Genomic DNA, 9,687 nt, shown 5'->3' with positions numbered 1-9,687 from the left:
CCCAGAACAGTTGAGATGATTATACGGTTAAGGACTATTCAAAGCAAACAGCAAGACAAATTGCAATCGCAGCTTTTAATGTGAGCAGACAAGAAAGAGGAACACAGCATAAGGCAAATAGACCAGTGTTGAGTTTTTTTTGTTGTTCAGAACACTGAGGCCATTTGGCAAACGTACAGCACTGTATTCATGTACATAGTACAGTATTTTCAATGTTTGTCAATCACATATTCACTTTCAGGCTCTCTTCAGTTGGTAATTTTGCCACAAGCATACTTTTTAACGGCACACTTTCCATTTGAACGTCATTGTTTGATCACAATGGTCAGACAGCGTGGCGAACGCAGAAGGCCTTGTGAGGGACAGACCCAGGCCTGCTGTTGTAATGGTGTGTGTTTACATCAGAGAATCGTTCCATGTTCTATAACGTAGGGAAACAACCCTACCAGACGATACTGATGTCCAGGGAGGGGAAAAAAACGTCAATTTGCTCGACCACAATTACCCTATTTGGAGTGCGGGGTTGTGTAACCACTACATACCAAGCTGACCCCATTTTAACAAGAATAAACAGTATTAGCTTTAGCATGAAGCCATCATTAATGGCGGGATCACAGAGGGACGAGAGGCTCCTTTCATCCTCAGGTTCTCTGCTGGAGACGGTATATCATTTACTGTAAAGGGAGGGCACGTGGGTATAATTCCATACAGTGCAGTGCGTGTGTATGAGAATGTGTACATGTGCACGTTTGAAGTCTGTTGCCGAGGCGACTCCATGCTCATTTGGATGTTGGCGTAATTGCGGTGTGGAGATCAAAGGCCGGCTGGCCGAGTGATGTTCCAGAGGAGCCTTTACCACGCGGCCCTCTCCTCTGTGGAGCGGGGGCTGCCTGCTGCTCGCGCCGCTCCCCTCTCCCCTCCAGCCATGCGCTGCCTCCTGCACATCCCCGCTCGTAAAAAATGATTAAGGCCGCATTTGTCATGTGTTTATGACTGAGAGGCATTGCGTGATAGGAAATGGCATCTACAAGAGTCTACCGAGAGGCTTTCTCCTCTTTCTTCGGCGTCAATAGGCTGCCCGGAACACTTTTGTCTGTACCACATAGTTTGTGTGTTAGAGAGGGTCATTACTTCTCCAATGATAATGTGGTGGTTTGTCTGCTGTTTGTGTGTTAGAGAGGGTCATTACTTCTTGGTTGATAATGTGGTGGTTTGTCTGCTGTTTGTGTGTTAGAGAGGGTCATTACTCCTCCAATGATAATGTGGTGGTTTGTCTGCTGTTTGTGTGTTAGAGAGGGTCATTACTTCTTGGTTGATAATGTGGTGGTTTGTCTGCTGTTTGTGTGTTAGAGAGGGTCATTACTCCTCCAATGATAATGTGGTGGTTTGTCTGCTGTTTGTGTGTTAGAGAGGGTCATTACTTCTTGGTTGATAATGTGGTGGTTTGTCTGCTGTTTGTGTGTTAGAGAGGGTCATTACTCCTCCAATGATAATGTGGTGGTTTGTCTGCTGTTTGTGTGTTAGAGAGGGTCATTACTTCTTGGTTGATAATGTGGTGGTTTGTCTGCTGTTTGTGTGTTCGAGAGGGTCATTACTCCTCCAATGATAATGTGGTGGTTTGTCTGCTGTTTGTGTGTTAGAGAGGGTCATTACTTCTTGGTTGATAATGTGGTGGTTTGTCTGCTGTTTGTGTGTTAGAGAGGGTCATTACTTCTTGGTTGATAATGTGGTGGTTTGTCTGCTGTTTGTGTGTTAGAGAGGGTCATTACTCCTCCAATGATAATGTGGTGGTTTGTCTGCTGTTTGTGTGTTAGAGAGGGTCATTACTCCTCCAATGATAATGTGGTGGTTTGTCTGCTGTTTGTGTGTTAGAGAGGGTCATTACTTCTTGGTTGATAATGTGGTGGTTTGTCTGCTGTTTGTGTGTTAGAGAGGGTCATTACTCCTCCAATGATAATGTGGTGGTTTGTCTGCTGTTTGTGTGTTAGAGAGGGTCATTACTCCTCCAATGATAATGTGGTGGTTTGTCTGCTGTTTGTGTGTTAGAGAGGGTCATTACTCCTCCAATGATAATGTGGTGGTTTGTCTGCTGTTTGTGTGTTAGAGAGGGTCATTACTTCTTGGTTGATAATGTGTTAGTTTGTCAGCTGTTTGTGTGTTTTCACTTGTCAAAGCACAAGCTGGTCATTTAAAAGTTCCTGGTCTTTAATATTTTCTTTAGAGTTGATATGATGAGATATTTAATCCAATGTCCTTAGCAAGGAAAACAACTGCTGTCCCATTTAGAGAGACAGCCTGTTTTGCTGAAGGGTGTGCTTTAAAGTAAATTGGACCTCTTAAGTAGGTGTTTCGACCTTTAAGAAAACTGGAAAGGGTGACCTCTCTGAGAGTACCGTGAGTGGGGAGAGGAATGGCCAGGCACTGAGGCTCCTCAGAGGGGGCTTTTACATACAAGAGGTGAGTGTGTGTGTGTGTGTGTGTGTGTGTGTGTGTGTGTGTGTGTGTGTGTGTGTGCCTGTCTGTCTGTCTGTCTGGGGAATGGTCGTATATGTATTGCTATCTGTCTGCATATGTCCTGTCCTGGAGACCAGACATGTCACGTTGTTCTTACTGAGTGTCTGTGCATTTCTCTCCTGGTTTGGAAAGGAAACCAGCAGGTATGTTTGCTCAGTGAACTACCCCAGCTGGCCTGTAGGTGGTGCTTTGACAATTAAAGTAAAGGTACCCCTGCAGGGAGTCTCAGCAGGGCGGCGGTTCTAAGCCACGTTTAGTTTTAAGATCTCGCTGTCTGAGAGGATGTGCTTAATTTGTTCCTCGAATTTGTACAATCTACTCATCCATGTTTTGTTGAGGTCTTCTATTCATTAAGATTTCAGGATTTACTTTATTTGTAGTTTTATTTTGTTGCAGAGTAATGAAAATTGTATATTTTCTTTAATTTCAGATGATTTGTTAGTGAACTGCCAAGCGAGCATGTCTTGGTCCCCATTCAATTTTGAGGCACACTGGACAAACTGACTGAGGGAAAGTATCGTTGTGATCTTTTCAGAATCGTCACATGAAAGCGGTGGCAGCAGCCCACTTCTGCTACTCCAAACCATAATTCCCATAAACAGAATTGAAAGTTAGTAAGTGCAACACCACTGGCTCCATCCAAATTTTTAGGAACTGCTGTCTAGGCCACGGTTTGCCTTTCAAAGCGATGTGGAAGATATATGATCAGTGGGTCCCCTTTCATTCTGTGTACAGCCGTCTACTTCTCTCCCCTCTCCCCTCTTCCCTCTCCCCTCTCCCCTTGTATACTGTGGGATCCTGAAAACACTTTCCCATGGTAGGAAAGACGTTCCCTGCTGCCCACACTAACTCCTAATGGAAGCCTTCAGTTAGGCTTTGTAATGAGTGTGAACGACTGGAGAGGCTATGAGAGGAGTAAAACATAACCAGATGGTGTCTCATAAAATCCTGCAGGATCAGTTCACTTGGCTTTGTTTTTGACCGTCCCTGGTCTGTTTCTCCTTCAACGTCAGCAAAACCAAGGAGCTGATCTTGTACTACAGGAAGGAGGGGGGGCATCACGCCCATATTGACATCGATGGGGCTGCAGAGTGGAGAGGGTGAAAAAGCCTAAAATTCCTCGGCTTGCACATCACAGGACCTGACACGAACCAATCACACCAACAACAGCGCCTCTTCAACCTCAGGCAACTGAAGAAATTTGTCACGGACCCTCAGATCCTCAAGAAGTCCGAGAGCTGCACCATCGAGAGCATCTTGAATGGCCGCATCACCGCCTGGTGCGGAAACGGCACCGCCCTCAAATCAGGCCATCAGACTGCTGAACAGCTCACGCTAGATGTCTCCCTGTACAGCCCTGCACTTTAGATACTATTTGCACCTTAGAGACCATCTGCACTTTAGAGACTATTTGCAATCTCCAAACATCCAACCCTTACACACAAACACACACACAACCACCCATAAATAAACACACACAAGCACTCCCATACACACACACACATACAGTCAACGCTGCTGTCCTATTATATACTATTCATTCAAATGCACGACCAAGACACCACCCACTTTGTGCTCCCCTCACTAGGCACAGGAGGCTCCTGAGGGGAGGATGGCTCATAATAATGCCTAGAACGAAGTGAATGGAATGGTATCAAACACCTGGAAGCCGTTTGTTTGATGTTTTTGATGCTGTTCCATTCATTCCGTTCCAGCCATTACTATGGGCCGGTCCTCCCCAATTCCAGCCGCATGTGGCGCTATGTCATATTGTCTTTATTATTGATTATTGTACTGCAACACAAGCATTTAGCTGTACTTTTTGTACCTGCTAGAAACTGTGTACGTGACGAATACAATTTGATTTGAACACGTCACACACTTTGTCACACTGTTGTTCACCATGTTGGACAAGTACAAGACATTGGGTAGCCTGGCTGTCTTTGTTGTGGTCTGATGGGGTCTGGTGGGGTTTGGTGAGGCAGACATGCAGACAGAGACAGCTCTGTTCTGTTGTTGTTATCACTAATGAGATCCTGACGGTGAGTGTCACAGACTTCCGTCCTGGCCGTAGGAACAAAGCAGACACACGTTTGTTCTCCGTTGACCACACAAGACAGCGACTAGTTCCTCAAAACGTCCCTCTTGTGTGATAAAGATGGGGACAATGCCAACTGTGTATGTACTTGACCAGAGATATCAGTTCAGGTTAGAGCTTGACCAGAGAGATCGGTTCAGGTTAGATCTTGACCAGAGAGATCGGTTCAGGTTAGATCTTGATCAGAGGTCCCATTTAGCTGATTACAGCTTTCTTACCTCTTGCTCGTGACCCTCTCTAAGGGCACATAATGATTGATCCATTGCTACTTTTTGTCATACTTTTTGTGTTATATTTGCAGTGACAATACTGTGTTACTAGATTAACTGCAGTGACAACACTATGTTACTACATCAACTGCAGCGACAACAGTGTGTTAATAGATAAACTACAGTGACAACACTTGTTACTAGATCAACTGCAGTGACAACACTGTGTTACTAGACTAACTGCAGTGGCAACACAGTTACTAGATAAACTACAGTGACAACAATGTGTTGCTACATCAACTGCAGTAACAACACTTGTTACTAGATCAACTGCAGTGAAAACACTGTGTTACTAGATCAACTGCAGTGACAACACTGTGTTACTACATCAAATCAAATCAAATGTATTTATATAGCCCTTCGTACATCAGCTGATATCTCAAAGTGCTGTACAGAAACCCAGCCTAAAACCCCAAACAGCAAGCAATGCAGGTGTAGAAGCATGGTGGCTAGGAAAAACTCCCTAGAAAGGCCAAAACCTAGGAAGAAACCTAGAGAGGAACCAGGCTATGTGGGGTGGCCAGTCCTCTTCTGGCTGTGCCGGGTGGAGATTATAACAGAACATGGCCAAGATGTTCAAATGTTCATAAATTACCAGCATGGTCAAATAATAATAATCACAGGCAGAACAGTTGAAACTGGAGCAGCAGCACGGCCATCTGGGGACAGCAAGGAGTCATCATGCCAGGTAGTCCTGAGGCATGGTCATAGGGCTCAGGTCCCCAGAGAGAGAGAAAGAAAGAGACAATTAAAGAGAGCATACTTAAATTCACACAGGACACCGGATAGGACAGGACAAGTACTCCAGATATAACAAACTGACCCTAGCCCCCCGACACATAAACTACTGCAGCATAAATACTGGAGGCTAAGACAGGAGGGGTCAGGAGACACTGTGGCCCCATCCGATGATACCCCCGGACAGGGCCAAACAGGAAGGATATAACCCCACCCACTTTGCCAAAGCACAGCCCCCACACCACTAGAGGTGAGACAAGGCCGAGTATAGCCCACAAAGATTTCCGCCACTGCACAACCCAAGGGGGGCGCCAACCCAGACAGGAAGAACACATCAGTGACTCAAACCACTCAAGTGACGCACCCCTCCTAGGGACGGCATGAAAGAGCATCAGTAAGCCAGTGACTCAGCCCCTGTAATAGGGTTAGAGGCAGAGAATCCCAGTGGAAAGAGGGGAACCGGCCAGGCAGAGACAGCAAGGGCGGTTCGTTGCTCCAGAGCCTTTCCGTTCACCTTCACACTCCTGGGCCAGACTACATTCAATCATATGACCCACTGAAGAGATGAGTCTTCAGTGAAGACTTGAAGGTTGAGGCCGAGTTTGAGTCTTTCACATGGGTAGGCAGACCATTCCATAAAAATTGAGCTCTATAGGAGAAAGCCCTGCCTCCAGCTGTTTGCTTAGAAATTCTAGGGTCAATTAGGAGGCCTGCGTCTTGTGAGCGTAGCGTATGTGTATGTATGTACGGCAGGACCAAATCAGAGAGATAGGTAGGAGCAAGCCCATGTAATCCTTTGTAGGTTAGCAGTAAAACCTTGAAATCAGCCCTTGCCTTGACAGGAAGCCAGTGTAGGGAGGCTATCACTGGAAAAATATGATACATTTTTTTGGTTCTAGTCAGGATTCTAGCAGCTGTATTTAGCACTAACTGAAGATTATTTAGCGCTTTATCCGGGTAGCCGGAAAGTAGAGTATTGCAGTAGTCTAACCTAGAAGTAACAAAAGCATGGATTAATTTTTCTGCTGCATCATTTTTGGACAGAAAGTTTCTGATTTTTGCAATGTTACGTAGATGGAAAAAAGCTGTCCTTGAAACAGTCTTGATATGTTCGTCAAAAGAGAGATCAGGGTCCAGAGTAACGCTGAGGTCCTTCACAGTTTTATTTGAGACGACTGTACAACCATTAAGATTAATTGTCAGATTCAACAGATGATCTCTTTGTTTCTTGGGACCTAGAACAAGCATCTCTGTTTTGTCCGAGTTTAAAAGTAGAACGTTTGCAGCCATCCACTTCCTTATGTCTGAAACACAGGCTGCTAGCGAGAGCAATTTTGGCACTTCACCATGTTTAATTGAAATGCACAGCTGTGTGTCATCCGCATAGCAGTGAAAGTTAACATTATGTTTTCGAACGATATCCCCAAGAGGTAAAATATATAGCGAAAACAATAGTGGTCCTAAAACGGAACCTTGAGGAACACCGAAATTTACAGTTGATTTGTCAGAGGACAAACCATTCACAGAGACAAACTGATATCTTTCCGACAGATAAGATCTAAACCAGGCCAGAACTTGTCCGTGTAGACCAATTTGGGTTTCCAATCTCTCAAAAAGAATGTGGTGATCGATGGTATCAAAAGCAGCATTAAGGTCTAGGAGCACAAGGACAGATGCAGAGCCTCGGTCTGATGCCATTAAAAGGTAATTTACCACCTTCACAAGTGCAGTCTCAGTGCTATGATGGGGTCTAAAACCAGACTGAAGCATTTCGTATACATTGTTTGTCTTCAGGTTGGCAGTGAGTTGCTGCGCAACAGCCTTCTCTAAAAAATTTGAGAGGAATGGAAGATTCGATTTAGGCTGATAGTTTTTTATATTTTCTGGGTCAAGGTTTGGCTTTTTCAAGAGAGGCTTTATTACAGCCACTTTTAATGAGTTTGGTACACATCCGGTGGATAGAGAGCCGTTTATTATGTTCAACATAGGAGGGCCACGCACAGTAAGCAGCTCTTTGAGTAGTTTAATTGGAATAGGGTCCAGTATGCAGCTTGAAGGTTTAGAGGCCTTGATTATTTTCATCATTATGTCAAGAGATATAGTACTAAAACACTTGACTGTCTCTCTTGATCCTAGGTCCTGGCAGAGTTGTGCAGACTCAGGATAACTGAGCTTTGAGGGAATACGCAGATTTAACGTAATTTGCTTTCTAATAATCATGATCTTTTCCTCAAAGAAGTTCATGAATTTATTACTGCTGAAGTGAAAGCCATCTTCTCTTGGGGAATGCTTCTTTTTAGTTAGCTTTGCGACAGTATCAAAAAGGAATTTCGGATTGTTCTTATTTTCCTCAATTAAGTTGGAGAAATAGGATGATCGAGCAGCAGTAAAGGCTCTTCGATACTGCACGGTACTGTCTTTCCAAGCTAGTCGGAAGACTTTCAGTTTGGTGTGGCGCCATTTCAGTTCCAATTTTCTGGAACATTGCTTCAGAGCTCGTGTATTTTCTGTATACCAGGGAGCTAGTTTCTTATGAGAAATGTTTTTAGTTTTTAGGGGTGCAACTGCATCTAGGGTATTGCGCAAGGTTAAATTGAGTTCCTCAGTTAGGTGGTTAACTGATTTTTGTCCTCTGACGTCCTTGGGTAGATAGAGGGAGTCTGGAAGGACATCAAGGAATCTTTGTGTTGTCTGTGAATTTATAGCATGACTTTTGACGTTCCTTGGTTGGGGTCTGAGTAGATTATTTGTTGGAATTGCAAACGTAATAAAATGGTGGTCCGATAGTCCAGGGTTATGAGGATAAACATTAAGATCCACAACATTTATTCCATGGGACAAAACTAGGTCCAGAGTATGACTGTGACAGTGAGGAGGTCCAGGGACATGTTGGACAAAACCCACTGAGTCGATGATGGATCCGAAAGCCTTTTGGAGTGGGTCTGTGGACTTTTCCATGTGAATATTAAAGTCACCAAATATTAGAATATTATCTGCTATGACTACAAGGTCCGATAGGGATTCAGGGAACTCAATGAGGAATGCTGTATATGGCCCAGGAGGTCTGTAAACAGTAGCTATAAAAAGTGATGGAGTAGGCTGCATAGATTTCATGACTAGAAGCTCAAAAGACGAAAACGTCATTTTTTTTGTTTGTAAATTGAAATTTGCTATCGTAAATGTTAGCAACACCTCCTCCTTTGCGGGATGCACAGGGAATAATGGTCACTAGTGTAGCCAGGAGGTGAAGCCTCAATTAACACAGTAAATTCATCAGGCTTAAGCCATGTTTCAGTCAGGCCAATCACATCAAAATTATGATCAGTGATTAGTTCATTGACTATAATTGCCTTTGAAGTAAGGGTTCTAACATTAAGTAGCCCTATTTTGACATGTGAGGTATCATGATCTCTTTCAATAATGACAGGAATGGAGGAGGTCTTTATCCTAGTGAGATTGCTAAGGCGAACACCGCCATGTTTAGTTTTGCCCAACCTAGGTCGAGGCACAGACACGGTCCCAATGGGGATAGCTGAGCTGACTGTGCTAGTGGCAGACTCCACTATGCTGGCAGGCTGGCACCTTATTTCATTGTGGAGCTAGAGGAGTTAGAGCCCTGTCTATGTTGGTAGATAAGATGAGAGCACCCATCCAGCTAGGATGGAGTCCGTCACTCCTCAGCAGGTCAGGCTTGGTCCTGTTTGTGGGTGAGTCCCAGAAAGAGGGCCAATTATCTACAAATTCTATCTTTTGGGAGGGGCAGAATTGAGTTGTGAGACTCTGCTGTAGAGCTCATCACTCCCCCTAACTGGGAGGGGGCCAGAGACAATTACTCGATGCCAACACATCTTTCTAGCTGATTTACATGCTGAAGCTATGTTGCGCTTGATTATCTCTGACTGTTTCATCCTAACATCGTTGGTGCCGACGTGGATAACAATATCTCTATACTCTCTACACTCGCCAGTTTTAGCTTTAGCCAGCACCATCTTCATATTAGCCTTAACGTCGGTAGCCCTGCCCCCTGGTAAACAGTGTATGATCTCTGGATGATTCGCTTTAAGTATA

At 44.4% G+C, this 9,687-nt stretch overlaps 1 pseudogene; it reads left to right on the top strand.

Moving 5' to 3' along the window:
* The window catches only part of LOC115135607 (obg-like ATPase 1), a 63,389-nt pseudogene that overhangs the window by 29,636 nt on the left and 24,066 nt on the right, over positions 1-9,687 (top strand).

The sequence above is a fragment of the Oncorhynchus nerka genome, linkage group LG1 (genome assembly GCF_034236695.1).
Source record: "Oncorhynchus nerka isolate Pitt River linkage group LG1, Oner_Uvic_2.0, whole genome shotgun sequence".
NCBI lineage: Eukaryota > Metazoa > Chordata > Actinopteri > Salmoniformes > Salmonidae > Oncorhynchus > Oncorhynchus nerka.
The sequence above is the reverse complement of the archived record's forward strand: the minus strand, read 5'-3'. Positions and strand labels throughout refer to the sequence as shown.